The following is a 22463-nucleotide window of genomic DNA, read 5'->3' as shown; positions in this document are numbered from 1 at the left end:
TTCCAGGTGTCTGTGAGCTTGGCTGCAGGAATGTCACAGCCAATGTTTTTGATTGTGCTTGGAACGGTTTTGGATGCCTTGCTGAAACACATGAGCAGCTACATCTCATTCGCCCAGAGTGAAGATTTGCCCACTGTGAAGGCTGGATTCTGCGCCATGGGACACATACCACATGTGATTGGGGCCATTGACGGAACCCATATTGCCTTGGTCTTTCCAAGGGCAAATGAGCATGTCTACAGGAATAGGAAGAGTTACCGCTCTCTAAATGTCCAGATGGTGTGCCTTGCTGATCAATACATCTCCCACGTCACTGTCAAGTTTCCTGGATCTCTGTATGATGCCTCTGTGTTGAGGAATTGCAGCGTCCCACAGGTGATGTCACGACTACAGTGGCAGAAAGTGTGGCTCATAGGTGAGCTTGATTCTTCACCCAATGAATGTCAGTGTATGCCAACTGAAGTTGTACCCTGTGCCATTGTATATGAGTAATGTGCGTCCCTCACTACTTCTAGGTGACTCCGACTCCCTAAACTTGTCCTGGCTGTTGACCCCAGTGAGGAATCCGAGGACAGGGGCAGACAATCATTACAATAAAGCACAGGACCGTACCAGAAGGGTTGTTGAACGCACATTTGGGCTACTGAAAGCCAGGTTCCGATTCCTCCATTTAACTGGTGGATCCCTATACTACGTCCCTAAGAAGGTCTGCCAGATAGTGGTGGCTTGCTGCATGATGCACAATTTGGTCTTCAGGTGCCATGTACCCTACGTGCAAGAGGAGAGGGGAGACAATGCACCTGTGGCAGCAGAGGGCACTGTAGACAGTGAAGAGGAGAAGGATGTGGACAACAGAACACGTATAATACAGCAGTACTTCAAATGACACTCAGGTAAGACTGTACTTCTGTTCATATCTCCATTATAGTTAAGTGCTGTGTGCCTGCTGTGTTGTGCCAAGCACTACCTTTACTTTTCAATTAACTGTCACTTCAACGTTCCCTTTTTGTAGATGTTGGCGTGGTCACAACTGTATACTGATGTGATGAGTACAGACTGCTTAGACACATTTGTTGGATGGGTTCACACATTACAGGACATTTGCACAAGGTAATGCAGTTCAATACATTGCATATTGTTCTATGATAAAGAACAAATACTTCAGTTGTATTAAAGGGTGTTTATTTAAGTGACAAAAAGGATGGGGCAGCTCAATAGAGTGGAGTGATGGTGGATGAAAACTTCAGTGTAGTGGCACAGTTGGTTTGTAACACAGGTCATTATCCACGGGGCCATAGGAAAAGGAGCAATGGTAGTCCAAAGTGAACAAGGTGACTCAGTGGCATACAAGGGAGACATTTTGGAGGGGTTCATTTCTTGGCGGTGGTTTTGGTCTTTGCAACAGTCTCCGGTGTCTGTCTGGGTCGCAGGGAACGTTTGCAGGGTGGTTCACCTTCTGCAGGGGGAGGGGTCCTGGTGGCCTGTGAGTTGTGTGGCAGGTCCTCCTGTCCACTAGCTGCAGCAGATGTTGTTGGCTGGTGAGTAAACTGGCTAGTAGAAGGGGCCCGCTGGTGTGCTCTGTTCTCATGCATGGTGTTCGCCATGTCACCCAGCACCCCTGCAATGGAGGCCATGTTGGCATTTAGGGCCTGCAACTGCTGCACGACCTTCTGGTGGGTTACCCCCTACAGTCGCTGGTTCTCCTGCAAGATGGTAATCACCTGGCCCATCCTGTCCTGGGATTGTTGATATGCCCCCAGGACATGTGTGAGTGCCTCCTGGGCAGTTGGTTCTCTGGGTCCGGCCTCTCCCTGGTACACAGCTGACCTCCCACTGGGCCTGACCCCCTGTGCCTCTGTCCCCTGAACGGTGTGCCCACTCCCACTTACACCAGGACCTTCATCGTCTTGCCTGTGTGGTGTCGACTCTAGTCCCTGTACTAGTGGGCACACTATTGATTGACGTGTCCGGGGGACAGAGGTTTGTGGACGTTGGGTGGTTCTTGTGGTGGAGTCAGATGGGGGGGCTATGGTGGACTGGGTTTGGGATGTGGAAGCCGACTGACCAGAGCCAGGGAGTTCATCCACATCGGGACATCCAGAGTTGCTGTCATCACTGAGGGCATCTTCTGGTGGAGGACTGGGTTGCCATGGCGCATGCTCACCGCTGACATTGGCTTGGACACCTGTGGACATGTAAGTGATTTGTTATACTCATTGTCTGTTACATATTCCGCATTTCTGGCTTTCCCTATGGGTTGGGTGTTTTCCTCCCACCATTGGTTAGTGTATGGTGATGGATTATGGGATTGGTAGTGCTACATGCAGCCCATGCATTCTTGTTGTGTGTGCATGCAGAGCTAGGAGGGGTGTGCTTGCAGTGGGTAGGGCATGCAGGGGTACACAATTGAGGGTGTTTATTGGGGTGGTGCACTTTATGGGGTGGAGTGGGGGGTAGAGAGTCAGGGTGAGGGGGTGACATGCCATGCAGGTATTGGTGATTTACCAGTTTCCAGCCCTCTAGTGACTCCAGTGAGTTCCTTAGGATGCAGGATTGCCAGGATTTTCTCCTCTCATGCTGTCAACTGTGGGGGAGGAGGTGGTGGTCCACCGTCAGTCTTCATGATGGTAACTTGGTGCCTGCATGCATCTTCCCCGTAGATCGTTCTACCTCTTGTGAATGTCATCCCTTGTGTGTGGATATGTTCCCACGGAGTTCACCTTGTCCATGATCCTCTGCCATTGCTCCATCTTCCTGGCAATGGATATCTGTTGGACCTGTGCATCAAACAGCTGTGGCTACACCCTGATGATTTCCTCCACCATCACCCGCAACTCCTATCTGTGAAATGGGGATTCTTCTGTGGGAACATGTCTATTGTGAGGTGGATGTAGTATGTGTGTTGTGCAGGGTGTGATGGGTGTTCGGGTATGGTGTGTGGTGTTTGATGCGTGAAAGGTGAACAGCTGGCTGTGGTTTGTGTGTGCAATTCTTGTATTTCTTTTGCTGGAAAGGTGTAGCAGTATTTTCGTGTTCGCAAAGGATTGTGGGTTGAGTGGGGGTGTGCTTTACAGTGCTGTTGGTGTGTGTGGACGGTGTGTGTATATGTGTCAGTGTGTTTTGTTTTCATTTGGCCAATGTAGGCTTCTGTTGGAGTAGGGTGCCCATTTCTCCCGCGGCAGTCTGCAGTGCCAATGGGTGACTGCTGTTGAGTGTCCGCTGTGGTGATTTGTGGTCCATAATTTGAAGGGTGATGTGTTGCTGGCGTAGCAGGGAGGGTGGTGGATCCGACAGTTTTTCGCCTCCGTTGGGTATGGCAGAATTGTTGTTTGGCTGGTTTCTGTCGGTTTTGTATTTGTGTGTCATTATGTGGTGGGTGGATTGCCGCCTTTGCGGCAGTCTGTTGGTGGCCGTCACCACGATGGTCTTTGGAAAAGACATGCCAATGTATTAATGAGGGCCTATGTGTTATTCCAACCATCACCTCTCATGGCCTTTGGCCAGGTCCTGTGGCCAACCCTCCATCTTAATCGACACATGTCTGCATGGCAATGTGTGGCCGAACCTTAGGGATGAGAGCATAAATGTTTTATGACAGGACTCACTCTTGGAAAACACACACAAATGGAGCTGGTCTGCCGCAGGATGCTAAGGGTTCGCTTATTAACATACAAATGTGTGAAAATTTGGTAACAGATCCATTGAAGCACCATGATTTAGACTATTTGAAGTCATTAAGATTGTTAACATATGGCAGCATACTGGCCAATGAATTAATGGACAATTAGAAGTCCATTTTTGATTTAGTGATTATGACATCCACAAATAACGTGCTAAGAGTGATTTAAACATGCATATTGATTCTTGCTGTGTGGCGGGGCACTGAGAAAGGCCTTGTTTGCAGAAATGCGTCTGTTGATTAATCAATAAATATGGATCTTTGACACCTGTGAGTGCCCCTTTTATTCCACTGAAACGTTTTAACTGATATATATATATAAAATATCTTCAAGGTACATAGATGTGGAGTTAAGAATAGTAAATTTGCACTTATTTGTTTGCACTTACCTCCATGAAATTTTAATCCTTGGTATCTTTGACACGATTTTCTGCCTACACAATATTTTTCTCCTCGATATTGGGTCAGTAATCCATATGATAGATCTTCTTTGTTCTCCTTGCTTACATGCCTCACCAAAGCTTCTCAATTTATCCTCAGACCTCTGCAGGTGATATCTAGCATTTAATAACAGGGACACATTAATGGATTTTCTATAGTCCCTGCTTTTTAGCATCCCTTCATCTGTGAACAGTGTGGGAATAAAGGACTGAAGGCACTCATCCAGGATGCCCTTCACTGTCTGCTTTGGAATATTAATATCTGAATTATCAGTTGTGTGATAATTATCACACCCTCACAATTTCCCCTGAGAAATTCTACTGGGACACACCTGCCAAAATATATTGAAGCAAAAGAGCCAGAAAAGGTCAAACATGTGGCATTCAGTGTATTAAATGAAACAGTTATTCATGTTATGCTTCGTTTTCCTAATAAAAACTCAGAATTAAAAGTATTTACTACACAGGATAAATACCTCACCCTGGGGTAAAGTTACTTACCATGTGTTGTAGATATGCCTCCCCTTTCCGACAAACTTGTAATGAGAGTCTAGGTAGGTAGACATTGTCCCATTGGGAGAATGTCCCCACAGTGCATGTTTTGACTTTTTGTTTCTTTACTATTAATTGCAGATTCCTGATGGTAGATAGTGTTCTGCTGTTATGTTCTCTTGCTGTCACCCTTCTCTTGTTTACACCTATCCCTGTGAACCAAGCCTATGAGATTGCCACGATGCCCATTTTCTCATTGATTGGCCTATAATTTTAAGATTAAGAGATAAAATCAGAGTTTGTCACACAGGCTACTCTGTTACGAGTGCCAAGCCCTTGGTCCACCCGCCTCATTTAGAGATGGGCAGACCTTATTTTATCGACCTAGCCCTTGTTGGGCCTATTGATGGAATATTTCCACCAACATTCTGACAGAGTAGGGGTTGTCTAAGAAAAGACATTGCATCACCCGTCCTATTTAGGCTGGACAGTATAATGTATTTTTTTCTGTCCAGCCCTGCCAGGAAAAACCTGGGGGTGAGGGACAGAAAAAAAACATATTGTCATTCTAGACCCTCAGATAACTTTTCCAGGGTGTGGGGCCATTAGTTTTTTCTGTTTCAGGAATAAACTCACACTTTGGGAATTTGTTTCTGATAATATAAAAAGTGAAAAGATTGGTGACAGGCCATCAAAATTGATGTGTGGCCATTCATCAAACATTTTGTACATTTAAAGGATATGCTCTGATGGTGGTTCCTTTCAATGTACAGTGATGACCTTTGTACCAGTGGTCATTTCTAAATTTGATGGATGATAGTCTATCAGGATGGGGGTGGTAATGTCTTCCACCAACCTGACAGATGGAGAACCATCCATCAAATGCTAAATAGGACTCTAAGGGCCAGATATATCAAAGGGTTTTACCCATTATGTGTCTATGGGAAAATGCACATATGGCCCTAAGTGAGGGCCAGCCATAGGAGCACACATCTGTTCTGCAGCACCCTGCTAACAAACTATCCTCTATGGGCCATGTCATCTACTCACACTGCCTCTCAGCTCATCTGAATCTGCCAGGCATCTCCTAACAGAACAGCCACAACTACCCATAGAATCACTTTCATGAGAGAATTGGAGGGGAAACTCCAATGTAGAAGTGTACTGTCATTTATTGGTTTTCTATTGAAGCAGAAAGACATAACAGTTGGATGTGCAGGCAACCATGGGAGATTGATAAATTCCATGTGTTCTCAGGAAACCTGGTTAGGCCCAACTTGAGAACATTATGTGGACTGCTGCACTGCACCCCATTGCTGCTACAGTGGCTGGCCCACAGTGCAAATCAACTGACTGTCTACTACTGTCTTATATTTCCTATTGGTGCTGGGTGAGGATCATCAGCTGAAGAGTCCAAATCAACATCAACCCTCTTCTTCCTGAATGTCATGGGCCAGTGCCACCACCTCATCATTAGAGGAGTCTGCAAGCCATCAGGGTCAGGACAGATCGTGATGCATTTGAACCACCATTCAAGGCAAGACCAAGTGATATAGCTCCAGGTGGGCAGAACATTGAAGATCATCAAGTGAAGTTTCTGGCCTCCCAGACCTCAATAAATATGGCCACAACAGTGCCATCATGTCATGAGTATCATTGAAAAGCTGAACACTATAATAATAATAATAATAATAATAATAATAATAATAATAATAATAATATTAATGCTATTTACATGGTGTTTTTGTTCAAAGTACTTCATAGAGCAAATCTATATACATTATCATTACCTTCTCAAAATTGGTACTCATTTTACCACTATTATAAGGATAAAAGAATGAGACAACCTTGCCATGATTCAAATCTGCAACAAATATATAACACACAGATCTCAACAGTAGCAATTATCTAGATGGGTTCTCTTATCTTATTATATATTATGTCATAGCCCGTTAAAGCATTTCTCCATCTCCCTTCTTCCATTAGCATGTGATAAATGCCTTTTGCTGCTATTCTTTGGTCTTTTGAGCTCCCCTTGTTTCCACTTGTTTCTTAATATGTTTGTTCAGAGGCCTTGGTAGTTCTGCTTCTCTTGTTTGTCTGTCTTGTCTAGTTATATTCTGTTTGAAATCCTCTTCTCAAAGTGTTTTATTACCGTAACCCACACTGAAACAGTGACATTCTTTGTAGTAAGTGTAGTGCATTATAAATCCTAATACAAAAACAAAAGCAAACAGGCAAACATATAAAAAAACTACCTACTATTTCAAAGCAGAAAATGAATATTCCCAACACTAGAGCAATGGTATATGCCAGCAGAAGCAGTGACAATGAGGAAATAATAATTATGTCCTTGTGTAGTAGAGCTAAAGGTTGATTGCACTTTCAAGAAGCCATCTGGTTGCTCCTGCAAGATTTCTTCTCGGAGAGATGTATCCAGTTCTTTATTGTCATGACATAATTGGATACTTTGTTTCACATTTATAAATAATTATCCTGAGGGTATGAACAGAGGAAACTAGCAGGGCAAGTAAAGTAATATAGCACTAATGCTGAGCCCTCAAGTATGCTGCAGGTGCTCTTCTGAGGGGAAGGTTCAAATGAAGGTATTACCACTATATGTGAGTGCCAAGATAACACAGGTCTGATATAGGCCATTGCCTTAATGTTTATATTGAGGTCATAGAGCCTGCAATCTTGGGGTTCTGAGTGACACTATTGAGAACTAGAGTCTCCCTCTTGGTGTCTATTTGATGTCACTCAGGACACTGTGGTCAAAAACATCCCTGTAATTCACTGTTACCCACCTATAATTACACATGTTTTACAGATGTGTCTGGTGATAATGTAATGTAAGATATTGGATTGTTGTTTGACTGGGGTTTGAGCCCTGGTCAACCAGCAACCACAATCCTTGTCAGGATGAAGCACAAATCAACCCTAAATTAATATGTGCTCAAACCTGTTGTCGCATGGCACAGCACAGTCAGGCTTAACCTAGAGGCAATGTGCAACACTTTAAACAATAATAATGTGAAAACAACACATGGAAAATATCACACACCATGTTGGAACAATAGATCTTTCTTTAATGAATAAAACAATACTAAAACAACAACAATCCAATCAGTAGAACCAGAGATATTCAATTTGAAAGATTTTAGTTAAAATAGCACAAAAAGCACAAAGCAATGGAAATCTGATTGTGCTGGACCGGAACAAAATCACAAGTTCAGGCTAACCATGATGGAGCATGGGCTGGCTACAGGGACTGAGTTCTACCATGTTTAGGGGAGAGAGCACAAACACTTTAGCACTGGTTATCAGTGGTAAAGTGCACATATTCCCATAACCAACAAAAATTATATCAGCAAAAACAGGAAGGCAAAATGTTTGGGGAGAGACCACCATATCAGCAAAAACAGGAAGGCAAAACATTAGGGGAGAGACCACCCCAAGTCTGATAGGTCTAGCAGTATCTTCACTGCGGTTGGTGATAATACTCACAATACTTGTCCTTCTCTCCTCTGAGTCCTTCCCTATCTCCTCCTGGTCCTCCTCATTCTGGCACTCCTTACCATGGTTCTCAAGGGTCTTATTCTTGTAGTCCTGGTGGTGCTGGTCCTTCATATACCCAGACATCTTCTAGCAGCCTTTTTCTAGCACCTCCAATTGGTCATTTTTGCCCTAGTCTTGAACCCACTACTTATCCACCCAAATCTTCTTTGGCTGGTCCTCCTTGTCCCCCTAATCCTTCTCGTCTTGGTCTTGCTACTCCTTTTACTCCTCCTCTTCGTCCTTATTGTCTTGCCCTGCTGGTTCTAATATATGCTGTCTTCATTCTTTTGATTATCTGTTTCTGGCCCTATCGTCTTGAATCCCTGAGAGAACTTTTCATTTGTGGAACAGATTTGAACTGACCTATAGGTTACTGAACCAGGAAGGCCGCATGCACATGCCATATTGAGGTCACACCTGTTCTATAATCTTGCCTAATTTTATCATGTGTAATTATAATCCTATAGCACCCCGAATTAGAACTGTGTGTCTGAGTGACCTCACTTTCTGTTGTATTGTTTTGTTGTGAAAAAAAAGTACTTATATTCCTATTAAGTGAAACCACTAAGCATTTTAGCATTTTTTGCCTCAGTTTCATAACTGTTTTAGTTCCAAGTATCTACCCCACCACACTACATCCCTGAGAAATATTTGTCTACTTGCCCTCTCTACCATGAGGGTAAGCCCAGAAAGGAAACACTTGACATCCAGTTTACGGTGTTATAGAATTTAAGAAACAGCATCAGTGGAGAACAATCTATGGCTGAGGCCCAGTAACACCTGCTTGCCCCATGGCACCTAATTGGGTTCTGACAGTAATAGTGGTGGTAGCAGTTGTCAGAATCAAGTCACCACTAACCTGTAGATCTAACTGTTGATATAGGAGCAAATGGGAATCCAGCAGTCCCATCTCTTTTCAACAGTGTCAAACACATCCAAGAATGTGCTTGGTGCTAAGGGGATAGGGATGTGAGAGAAGGGGCACAGGCAATGTCAGATGTAGCCACACAATTCTTCTCATCAAGTGGAGATTCTCTTGGATTTTCCTCAATATCTTCCTTATACTAAGCAGAACACAACAATACTGTTCCTTTCTGCAGTTAAACCAACTAAACATGTAAACTGTTTTTTAATTTAGATGGATTTCTTAAGAAGGGTATCATCCTACATGCAAATTGATATTCACCAAATCTACTCAAGTAACTGATGCTCTGTGGTATATGGTAAACATTCAACATGTCAATGACACAGTAGCTTTATCTTGTTATAGACAGGTCTTGTTCCATAGGTCCTGCAGCAGTTGTAATGCTCCACAATCTGAGACACCAATCAGAAAGAAAAGATCACACAGGATCTGCATATGACACTGCAGATGGACTGTGAAACAGTTGGTAAAACACAATTTTGAGGATATGATACAAATCACAATACTGAAGCCAAATAAAAATCAAATGTTGGACCTGGCCCTTTCACAGTCATCCCCAAACTTTTTGCCTCCTTCTTCCTATTTTTTCTGACCTCTTGCTGTTGGCTCTAGGACTCTGAGCACTTTATCACTGCTGAACAGTGCAAAAGTGCAGGTGCTCTTCCTACTAAAGTTGGTATAATTGGCTTACACCTAATGGGCACACTTAATTTACCTGTAAGTCCCTTGTACAGCGGTATTCCTAAATCAATGGCCTGTATATTGAGTGCTACTAGTGGGCCTGCATCGCTGCTTGCTCCACCCACAGAACCTGTTTTAGGCCTGCATGCGCAGTTTACTGCCACAGGGACCTGGCATCCAGATTCACTCGCCAGGCCTAGAACTCCCCTTTTACTACATATGTCACCCCTAAGTTAGGCCCTAGCTAGCCCTTTGGGAAGGGTGCTATGTATGTAGAAGGCAGGACATGTGCCTTTTTGCATGGCCTGTCCTGGTAGTGACAAACAGCCTATATAGTTTCTCTCTGCTGTGAGTGCTGCCTTACTCATAGGATTGCATTGGAAATGCCCTGCCTTATGTCTAGGGGGTATTTTTTTATTAATGAGGGGTAGTGTAGGCATGTTTGGGATGCTTGCAATGGTACTGAGAAATGTTGCTTACTGGAGTAGATGGATATTTTTACTATCATTATAGAAATGGCTCTTCTAGAAAGTGAGCATTTCTCTGTGCTTATGACTCTGGTGTTTTGCAGCTTGACTGTAATCCATGTCTTGGGTAGAGTTTCAGCTGGGATTTTTGCATACTTTTCAGACAACCTGTACACAGGGAGGTTAGAGGTGTCACAGGGGTGCATCTGCATATCAAATGGTCTTTCTGGGCTGAGAGAAGGGGAGATGTGTCACACCTGCATTTGTAAAGGCTGTGACCTGGCCTCACACAAAGGGCTCATTTACCCCCAACTGATGTCTGGAGCCTGTGCTGGAGGAAAGAGGGGACACTCCTAGAACCAGTTGTAACTGGTTGAAACCTCTTCTCCTCCTCTTTGTGAGTGTTAAGCAAAACTGAGTATAAGTACAGGCCCCCATGTAGAGACACACAGAGAGACACTCTGGAACAACTGACATGGACACAGAATGCTGCAGGAGGGACTCACCAGGAACCGCCTTGGACTGCTGCTGTGCTGACCTGTGACCTGCTGGGTCACTAGGGGATCTGCTACTGACTGCATCCCCCTTGTGCTGGTCTGCTGCCGGGCCCTACCACCATGTGCTCCACTTGTGTCTTCCAGGGGCTGGGTGCTGTGGCCCCTGCATCTACTTGCTTCTCAGAGCAAAGGAGCGCTTTGCCCTTGATTTCCTTTGTGGTTTTCCCCTTAGCTCCTTGAGAGCGCTCATCTCCTAAATTCGTAGTGCCCTTGAGAGAGCTGTGCTGTTGCCAAAGGAGAGATCACCGCCAAAACCCGAGCAGGCTGTAACGTCGGAACACATCTTAAGTGCGCTCAGTGAAGTGCCCCTGGGGCACAACAGAGGGAGATCTGGAGCGAGCACTCTCTAGTGTTAGGACCCCCAGGGAACAGGAACGCTCACAGCAGTGCCACTGGGGCCTGAGCAGGAACTTCTCTTCGAGGAGTTTCACCGCTGCGGCCCAGGTAAGAGGAGCCCGTGCCCCACATCGGGTGCAGGCGCATCGCGAGCTGGGTGGGAACCTCATCGGAGGCCCCCTGCTCCACAGAGCCCCATCCAGTTGATAGGCATTTTGGACGGGGTGGAAGCCTCATGGGAGGCCCCAGAGCTGCTTTTACTGAGATTGTTCACAGAGACCCCCATTACCAAGATTGGGGGTGGGGTACAAGCCTTATTGGAGGCCTGCTGCTCACTTGGCCTCCTTATCAGTCGGGTGAGTCGCGGGTAGGAAGGCAACCTCAACGGAAGTCCCCTGCCCCTCTGGGCCCCCCAACAAAAAGAAAAATGCGGAGTGCCCATTAGAGCTCTTGTGCCCCGCCAGCTGGAAGGAGAGCCCCCACATGGCTGTGAACCAATGGGACGAAGTGGCCCCTGAGTGAGGAGTGGGGTCACCCATCACCAGGCCCTGTTTTCCCCTGTAAGGTGCATCAGAGCTCCCTGGTAGACAGAGTGGACTGTGCATCTCGTGAAACTGTTTCAACATTGTTGTGGACAGATGTTTCTCTGGTATGTGCAGCTCTACTGTTATTTTCTGCACCATAGGAGGATGCTGGTGTACATTCCTGATGGAGTGTAACCTGGGAGGTGACCTATGGTTATTAGGGCATGTCCCCCTATGGTGATATATTTTCATGACTTGCCATGTGTTCTCTGATGTTCCTTTTATGGGCATTTCTGTTTATTTTGACATGTGCATTCTTTTAGTAATGTTTTCCTGACTACTGCTTACATTACAGAATAACCAGTAACCTATATGTGTATGTGACTACTGCTGGCTTTCGCAGAGTAATAGTACTGTGTGATGTTCTGACAACTGCTTAGGTAGCAGTGTATTACTGACATTTTGTGTTTGGTCTAATGATGTTGTGTACAATAGAGTTTATTTTCATATAACTTGGTGTTGTGTTTCCTTTGTGGTGGGGATAGTGTGACACGTGTGTTGTGCAATCGCTTTACACATTGCCTGTGGGATAGGCCTGACTGCTCATGCCAAGCTACCAAGGGGGTGAGCAGGGGTTATCTTGGGTGTGTAACTCCCTCGTCCTGACTAGAGTGGGTAGATTCCACATGGCTTAGGTGCATACCCTAGCCAACCAGAAACCCCATTTCAAACATCAAACAAGTAATATCTAACTCCCCCTAGCTATCATCAATCTGTCCACAGAGGCCTCTGCAGACAGTGCTGGGATAGGTCAAATAATTCCAGGAATGCAAAGAAATTCTTTGAGGTTACCCTACAAAAAGAATTTTAACAAGTGTCACGAACAAAAGACCTCAGGGAAAATGTTTTCAACATCTGGCTTGAGGATGATCTTGTCTCAAGAGCCAGGAAAATAGGTGATGAGCAGAGCCCAAGCTCTGGCTTCCCATTATCAGCAGGGAAGAAAACCAAGAACCTGGTATGTGCTGACAGTGTCTTTTATATACTATGGGATGCTCAAATCTGACAGTAGATCCCTGAATCCTGGGAATCCCAGAATCTTGTGGTAGATCCTTGAATCCCAGAAGCCCTAAAATCCTGCAGTAGCTCCTCGAATCTTGGTGTACTGTGCCACTCAGATGGGCATAAAGGCACAATGTTTGTGGTGCCCCCAAGAGGACAGGATTGGCTCTGCTGCTGATGGAAGGGGTAACAACTACATAACACACAAATGACAGCCAAAACCTGGGGCTGCATGATTCTTGTCATGCAGCATGGATGATATCATGAGTAAGAATGTCATGAGCAAGGAGTGGCAGAGGCGGACGTTAATGACCAAGACCAGAGGTAGTACGGAGTGCATGCAAGCAGGTGTGACAAGGTATTTCAGTGGTAGTAGTGGTGGGAATAGAAGTGGTGATGATAATAATGGTGGTGGTAAAGGTAGTGGCACAGTAGGTTGTGGTAATGATGGAAACAATAGGTGATTCTATTAGCAATGTTAGAGGTAATGGTGGCTGTGTAATCGTGGTTGTCATGGTCATAATAGTGGAGGAGTTGGTGGTAATGTTGTTGACTGTGGTTGCGGTAATTGTCATGGTGGTAATGGGGTTGAATATCCCAATATCGATCCCAAAAACATTGTATACAAAAATATTGTTACTGAAATGAAGACTATAAAATTAGCAACTAAGGGCCTGATTAGGAGTTTGATGGAAGGGATACTCCGTCACAAACATGATGGATATCCCTTCTGCAGTATTACAGGTTTCATAGGCTATAAAGCAATTGTAATACGGTGGACGGAATATTAGTCATGTTTGTGATGAAGTAACTGCCTCCACCAAACTATAAATCAGACCCTAACAATCTAGACCAGTGGTTCCCAACCTGTGGTTCGGGGGCCCCTGGTGGTCCCTGAATCCTTCTCAGGGAGCCCATGACTGCTTAGAATATTAAATAATAATGACAGATTAATAAAGTGTATATAAATAAAGTGTAGACATGTACAATTGAAAATGTTAAAACGTACTATAAATGCCAAAGAATTCGAAATTGGAGGCTAAAAATTAAATTAGTATCCTCAGATTGATTTGTGGGAGCAGTGCAAGTTCATCAAACAGAATATAGGCCCTCATTACGAATTTGGCAGACAGACCGTAACAGGCCCCACAATGAAGAGCGCCATATTACGAGTCAGGGGAAGGTAACTACAGAACACAGCCAGGATTCTGTCTGAACCGCCAGTATGGACGGACCCCTGCAGCCAGCGTCATGCTTCTCCAGGCTGGCGGTCAGGCAGTTTCCCACACCCGTCTTACGAGGCTGCACACTGCCAGGATTTCCGGGGCGGTCTCACCTCTACAAAAAGCATGGCAGAAATGAACAACATAAAAGGGAACACTCACCTTCAGGCACATCCGTAGGAGCCACAGCACACAAAATGCAAATTTTTGCAATGCTCCTGCTGGCCATTGACTTCCAGGACCAGCGACGCCAACCAAGACACCAACTGTAAGCACACCAGTCTAGCACACATTGGAGGGAAGGACAATCGTACACCCAAACAACACACATGGCACCTCAAACCACGCCCATACACACACACACATGCCAAATAGCATAACTACGACACATACATGTGGAAGGAAAGCTAGGACAAGGTTGTGTCCAACAGTGCAGTGGTGCATAGATAAGAAATAACTTAAAAACAATAAAACTATGTACAATAAGCCCCAAGGGCCCATCCAAAATAGTCCATTGTGCCACAACAACACAGGACACAGTACGAGGCCCATATTTGACTCCTGACTGCAAAGTGCTACCCGCCACAGGGCAGGGGCATCAATGGGGCATGCAGGCACCTCAGGGGTGGGGGGGTTTGATTTTGGAGGGGGGTCCTTAGGCTGGGCTTGGAGAGGGGGTCCTTTGGGCTGGGTCTGGATGGGGGAGTCCTTAGGCTTGCCCCTGGAAGCAGGTGGTTTAGCCAGGAGGAGGGGTAGTTTGGGCCTGGCCCTGAAAATGGAGGGAGAGGGTTGGCCTTGGCTGTGGGAGGGGTAACTGTGACCTTGCTGGGGGTGGACGTCTTAGGCGGGGAGGGGCTTGGTGACCACCATTGGAGGCCTGGGAGGTGGAAGGCAGGGGTCTGAGAAGTGTAGCAGGGCACATGGAGGGAACAGAGAAATGCCAGAGGTGGGGTACAGGGAAGACTCGGTCAGGAAACGTTTCTTAGAGACACCAGGTAGGTTGTGGAAAGGACATTTGGGAGTGGAGGGAGTTGGTATGGTTGACAGGTGCATACGTGGGATTGCCTTGGGTGTAGGTGCATGGGTGTGTGCTATGTGTGTGCTAGGTGAGTGTTGGATGAGTGTGGGCTTTTAGGTGTACTGGGAGGAGTGGTGGAAGAGATGCAGGGAGATGGCAGGGGGATGTGAGAATGAATGTTAGGGTGGTGTCTGCAGGTAGGCTGGATGTGTTGCATGTGGGGGTGTTCATTGTCGTGGTGTGTGCGCATGTGGTGTATGGGGTGCATGTATGGGGGTCTGATATTGTGGTGACAGTACAAGTGAGGGCACATGTGGCAGGATCTGGGAATGATGAGGTGCTGACTGCAGGTGTGAGTGGTGTTGTGACTATGTGGGGGGAGGTGGTGGAGGAGTCGGTAAAGGGAGTGGATGTTGGCATGTCTGCATCTGAATGTTGTGTGTGTGCATGGTGGTGGTGGCTTTTGTGATGCTTGTGTCTGTCGTTGCGTACCGTATCTGTTGGTGTGGATGCATGTTGGTCAGTAAGTGTGCATTGGATGGGTGAGGGGAGATGGATGTGAGTTTGGGAATAGGTAGCTAGAGGGGGGAACGGAAGAAGAAGTGACACTGTGTGCCATCAAGGAGGAGGCCAGAGCCTGAAACGATCTCTGAGGCCAGACAGGGCACCGTGAATGCCTTCCAGGAACACATTGGTCTGCTGAATCTGGGATGACAGTCCCTGGATGGCATTCACAATGGTTGTCAGCCCCACAGAGATGGACTTCAGGAGGTCAATAGCCTCCTCATTGAGGGCAGCAGGGCTGATTAGGGCAGGGGCAGAGGTGCCTGCAGCGAAGGAGACGCTCACTCTCGTTGGTGAGCGAGCATGGGCAACTGGGTGGGGAGCTACAGGGAGGGCAGTGCTGGTAGGAGGGGTGGCAGACAAGGACAATACTGGGATGGCCCCAGATAGCTCCGCCACCGCCAGGGAGCATCCATCAGAGGAGGAATCTGAAGATGTAATGGTCACTCCTGTCTCCCCAGTGGCACTCCCCTCGCCCTTTGTCCCACTGGTCCCTCAGACTCCACTGGTATCCGACTTCTTGGTCCCGTGGGCTGCAGCATCTCCCCTAGCTGGTGCCCCTTCTCCTTCACCAGATGATGCTGATACACACAAAGACTGGGGAGGATTGGGAGAGAGAGTGGGTAGGAGGGAGAGCGAGAGAGAGACAGGATGCAATTGGTCGATGATAGCACAGTAGTCACACAGAGTAATTACAACATCTTCTGATGCCATGCCATGACATGTCATGCCCTCACCTACACATGCCACAACAATGGAACACCATGGGGAAACCATAGCAATGCACATGTACACCGCTGACACTGATACAGATGCAATCATGTACATGATGAGAGGCCTACACGCAACACCTGCCCAGAACACGCACTCTTCACATGCACATAGAGACACACAATTCCTGGACTACAGAACCAACAGAATCCTGCATGCCATGTTAGCATGCCAACTAAGCCATTGTCAAATAGCAATGTGACATCTTGGCCCACCCTACTTCACTACACATACAGTACCTGGCAGTAGATTGAGGACTCAACAGACATCCCTGGCACAGAGGTTGGCATCAACTGATTACAATGGCCTGACACCACATATGCTATGATCCTGGTGCCATGTGTTGCCTAGCCCATTCTGGTAGTAGGTGACAACACAGATACCAAATTGGAGCTTGTTGCACATCCATTCACAGACTGCATGGCAACACATCCATAATGCAAATCCTGCCCGGCTGGTCAATACCCATAGTGGACATGAATCCACCTAGTACCCACACCACTGCTTCACAATAGTGCACACCCAGAGCCACAATGGCAACACACATTGTAATTGATAGTGTGTACTCACCCCCTAGGGGCTGCTGTGCTGTCCACAAGTGTATATCCACCTCAGGGTAGGCCACTGCCAAAATGCAGACCATTAGGGGGGTCAGGGTTCGACGGGCACCCCTCTCACATTGGGAGGACATCCCCATCTGGGCCTCTACGGTCTTCCAGGCCCAGCATCTTAGGTGCTCCCACCTCTTTCTGCAGTGGGTGCTCAACCGGGCATGGACCCCCAGGGTCCGCACTTGCTTGGCAATGGCACGCCATATCCCCTTCTTCTGATGGGGCCTGACCTGCATGGGTGACACAGACAGAATGACACATGAATGTAGAGTGGCATCACAGGGACACAAGTGGACAGCACACATCCAATGACCACACCCACATGTCACCAATCCATGTAGGCTCACACTCCTCACCCATGTCCATTCTCCAGTCACAGTGACTCTCTCAAGGCCCCTATCCCCAATCACACCACTCAAAGACAGGACAGTCACATTGGCCTCTCCTGCTGCTCTGGTGCCCCATACAACTGTCCATACAGGGGTAGTTCCCCCTCCACGAGTTTGTCCAATTCCTCCTGGGTGAAGGCTGGGCTCCATCTCCTGCAGGACGTGGCATCTTGGCAACCAGAGTCAGAACACAGCAGCACACGCAGTGGAGATCTTCTGTGCACAACTGCCAGGAGTCAGGTGAGCAGGAGCACCTGAAATGGGGGACATGGCCACCGCAGACATCACCATCAATGCTGGCAGTGATCGCCATTGGCTCCTGTCTCCCATTAGCAACCATGTTAACCAATGAGGCGTTGCAGGACTGTTTAGACCGCCATAACGTGTTACATCGGCTGGATGAGCACACTTCAGTGTGTCCAGTGTATGCAGGACAGGCAGCTGGCATTTTACATGTGCAATTGTATTCAGGGTGCATTTTAGGTGAGTCATGGATGACATATGTTGCCCTGTGCACAGCTCATAAGTGTCCACACACTAAATTCTGCACATAATGATTTCTACTCCTTACCATTTGCAGGTACGGTGGAAAGTTGAGGATGAGGAATGCTCCGGTGTACAGGCCCCTAGGCGACCTTGCCACCCTGGAAGAGCGACACGTCATACAGACCTATCATCTGAACCATCAGACCATCATGGACCTGCTGACCCAGTTAGAGCCTGCACTATTACCTGCCATTCCACATCCCAGTGCTATCTTTCCCACAGTGCCGGTCTCATCAGCCCTCAATTTCCTTGCCTCAGGGTCCTTCCACATGACAGTGGGTTTGGCAGCAGGGATGTCACAGCCCATGTTCAGCAACATCCTGAAGGACGTCCTATGTGCCCTGCTACAACATATGGCCAGCTACATTAGGTTCTCACATCGTGCTGAGTTGCCCACTGTGAAGGCTGTCTTCTATGATCTGGCACATGTCCCTCATGTGATGTGATAGGGGCCATATATGGCACCCACATTACCCTGGGGGAGTGAACAAGTGTATAGGAACCATAAAAACTTCTAATCCACAAATGTGCTAGTGGTGTGTCTGGCTGACCAATATCTCACACAAGTGACAGCCCGGTTCCCTGGGTCTGTGCATGACTCCTACATTCTGTGGAACAGCACCGTCCCACACATGATGTCATCACTATGGAGAGACCTGGCCTGCCTAATCGGTACATATCCCCACATATGTGTACCTCTCTGCTCTAAACACTCTTCACAACCTGCACTACACTCTACTGATCCTGACATGGATCTTACCTCTGTGCACACAGGTGACTCTGGGTGTCCCTACATTCCCTGGCTACTGACACCCGTGAGGCATCAGACTACAGCTGCAGAAAAAAGGTACAATGAGGTCCACAGTAGTACAAGATGGGTGAGTGAGCGGATCATTAGCCTGCTGAAAGCCAGATTCCGTTGTCTGCACATCTCCGGAAGTGCCCTACTCTATACACCTCAGGAAGTGTACCAGATCATTGTTTCTTGCTGCATGCTACACAACCTGGCCCTGTGACATCACATCCCATTGCTGGATGCAGAGGAGGTGGCAGCTATACCAATGGCAGATGAAGGGGACATGTGGAGTGATGATGAGGAAGATGATGAGAAAGCAGCTGACTCTAGAGCAGAGCTGATACAACACTACTTCCATTGACATACAGGTATGTGTCATATGTATGATATATGTCCAGTTCCACTCTCTGCCTTGTGCCATGTTACCACCTGCTGTCTGTGTTAACTGGAGATACTGGAGACCTAACTCTGCATGGTTTGGGGGGGGTTACATGTGGGCCTGAGTTTGGTGGTTCTTGTGCACAGGTCAGTGCTATTCTCATCCTGCTGTTCTGTTGCTGCACTATGTGCAGGACCATTGTTCCCTAAACTGCCAGATCCAGTGTAATCTGTGTGCTACACTAGGTGGTTTTGTCTGTCTTGCATCCTGTAATGGGATTCGACATTGAGAGGCGGTGTAACATTACTATTAGTGGAAGTGTGAACTGCCTGACGTGTGGCTCTGTTTGCTGTGAGGGTGGGACCATGTGGAAGGTATGTCTTGTGAATGTGGGTTTGAAATGGCCATATGTTTGTGGACTTGACATGCCATCTCTACCTTGGCTTCCTGTACTTACAGTGCATGTGTGTTGATTTTGCATATGTGAGGCCTATAATTATTGATGTCCCTGTCTTGTTCTACTTTCAGGACATTGTTGTGGTGCACTCTGGTCCCTGCCTCACCTATTGCCTCCCTTGACCTATCTCTCCAGCCACTGCCTGCTCCACTGTGATCCTTGCTACATATCGCTCCATCTCTGTCACTCACACACACATTGCCAGGACAATGGGTTAACTGTTGCCCACATAATGGCTGTATCTTTCGTGCTCATGACAATAAAGACGTAGGAAGTAATTGTGAACAATGGTGTTTATTTTGGTTGTATAAGTGCAAGGTTGATGAGTGGGGTCTTTGGGGGGGTTGGGTTTAAAAGAGTACTTGTGCCAGCTGTGGGTAGTCGAGATCCAATATGGTGGCAATGGGAGTACAGAGACATGACAGGGGACAGTCAACAGGATGCCTCAGTGACACATACGGCAGAATGTTCAGGTAAGGGTCACTTCCTGGTGGAGGTCTTGGGCTTGGCATCAGTTCCGGCAGGACATCCTTGCTTGCATGGGGGCTTGTCTTGCTACAGTGGTAGGGGTCTTGGTGTTCTGTGGGTCCTGTGGCAGGGCCTCCATTCAAATAGCTACTGCTAACGTGGAGGGCTCATAAGTGATGTGGGTTATGGAAGGTGCCTGTTGGTAGAAGATGGACTCACACAGGATGGTGGTGAGTTCCTTCAGCACCCCTACCATGGAGGCCATGGTGGGATTGTGGGTCTGCCACTGCTGCATAGCCTCCTGATGGTATTCACTCTGCAGCCTCAGGCACTCCTTCACAATGGCGAGGATCTGGCCCATGGTGTCCTTGGTTTTGTGGTATGCACCCAGGAGTTGGGTGAGGGCCTCCTGGGCAGCCAGGTTTTGTGGCTGCCCTGTCTGTTGGGCCACTGAGCCCCTCCCACTGCCACTGGCCACCTGTGCCTGTGCCCCTGGCACAGCGTGCCCACTCCCAGAGGTCCCAGGCCCTTCATTGTCTGGGTTGTGTTTCCCTGACTCAGATCCCTGCACTGTGGGGCACACTTCTGATTGATTGAGATGTCCCTGGGGCACAGGTTTGGGGTGGAGGGACTGGCTGAGGTGCTGTAGCCACATGGGATGGGGATTCCGATGTGTCCAGGGTGGGGCTGTAGGGAGTGGACTGACCAGTCTCCCCAGATGGCTCAGGCAACTCGTCCCCATCCAGACATCCACTGGGGTCTTCATCACACGTACAGCTGTCAGAGTCTGGGATCCTCTGCTGGGTGGCAGTGGCAGGGTTACCTGTGGGTGGAAAGAGAGACAGTTTGTATATGGATGTGTAGTTGCTGTTTCCACGGTGTGGTGCATGCAGTGGCTTCATGTGCTTCCCAGTGATGGCAGTGACAGCTGCAGCACTGCAGACATTGGTTTGCTTATGGGTTCTGTAGCATGGTTTCCATGTGCCATGGTGGGTTGTGGATATTTTTGAGGTATCTTTCCATTTAGAGGTTATAATTTGTAATGTGCTAGCAATAAGATCAACAAAATTACCAAGGCAAACTGGGATTGCCATATGGAAGAAGCACTACCCAAACAAATGTGTAGAAAATTAAATGGTATATGAGTAGACAGAATCTGATTAATTTCATCCCAACCTTGCACCCAAAACAGTTTAACTAAAGGGCATTCAAAAACACTTGCATATGATGACTATTTTCAAAGGAACACGACCAACACTTGTCTGCAGTGAGCTTAAATTTATAAAGGTTCGTAGGAGTAACATAAACTCTATTATAAAAATAATATATTGTTTGAGTTGTAGACGCTGAACAAGATGTTTTACGGAGTTTTAACCATATTTTCTTCCACACGTGTAAAGTAAACTGTTGATTAAAATCTAGTTCCCATGCTAGTTCTATTTTGGACTTTGGTCTTACAATGTAGGTAGTTATAAGAATTTTATATATAAAGGAAGCATTCACAGGTGCAGACAAATTGTAAGGTTGAGAGGGGATCTGTGTAGAGGAAAATTAATGTAAGGATTGAGATAATATTTTTAAGGTATTGGTACTGGACAGCATATTGGGAAGAGATATAAAACTTTTGTTGAACATCCTGAAAATCAAGTAGACCACCATGTGAGAATAAATGATCTAATGTTATAATACCTTTATGCATCCATAACAAGACATTTTTAAGAAATTATTTAAAATACAACACATTGCCTATAAAGTAAATTCAGCTCTACAAAAATATTACAGCAAATTACATTAAATAAATGAAGGTACTCATAGTTCTTATGCTGCAGAAAATCACCACTGGTCATGTTGCCAAAGTAGATATCCCAAACTATTGTAAAAAGAATTAAAAAAACCTCCAAAAATAAAATTCCCTATAAAGTCTATAGCACAGAACATGTCTAAAAAAATGCCTGATAAAAATGGTCTGGTAATCCAAACAAATAGAAGAAAAATGAAAAAGTAACTGAAAAATAAAACATTCCAATACATTTCAGTAAAAATCACCTTAGGGATTAACTTTGGTGTCTGTATTATAAAAACAATACATATTTTTATACCCACCACAAAAAATACAAATATCTAAGACCCCTACAAAAATTGTATCACTTCAGCGTCCTGCACCATTACGACACCAAATGCACAAAAACTATTAAACATGTTTAAAGAGGCACAACATTATGGCCCTCATTACAACCCTGGCGGTTGTGGTCATACTACCAGCAGGCCAGCGGTAATTACCGCCAAATTATGACCACGGTGGAAACAGCTCAGACAGACAGCCACTTTAACACAACGACTGCCAGGGTGGAATCAACAGGCACCACAGCAGTAACCACCTATTGTCAGGTGGAAGACAATGTTCTGCCTACCATATTAGGAGAGGCTAATCTGCCACCTTTTTCAGGGCGGTACCAACAACATCAAAAGCCTGGCGGAAACAGATCTCAGAAGTGAAAGGACTCACCTGTGGAGACTCAG

This window comes from Pleurodeles waltl, chromosome 12 (assembly GCF_031143425.1).
Source record: "Pleurodeles waltl isolate 20211129_DDA chromosome 12, aPleWal1.hap1.20221129, whole genome shotgun sequence".
Taxonomy (NCBI): Eukaryota; Metazoa; Chordata; class Amphibia; order Caudata; family Salamandridae; genus Pleurodeles; species Pleurodeles waltl.
This window is presented reverse-complemented; position numbering follows the sequence as displayed.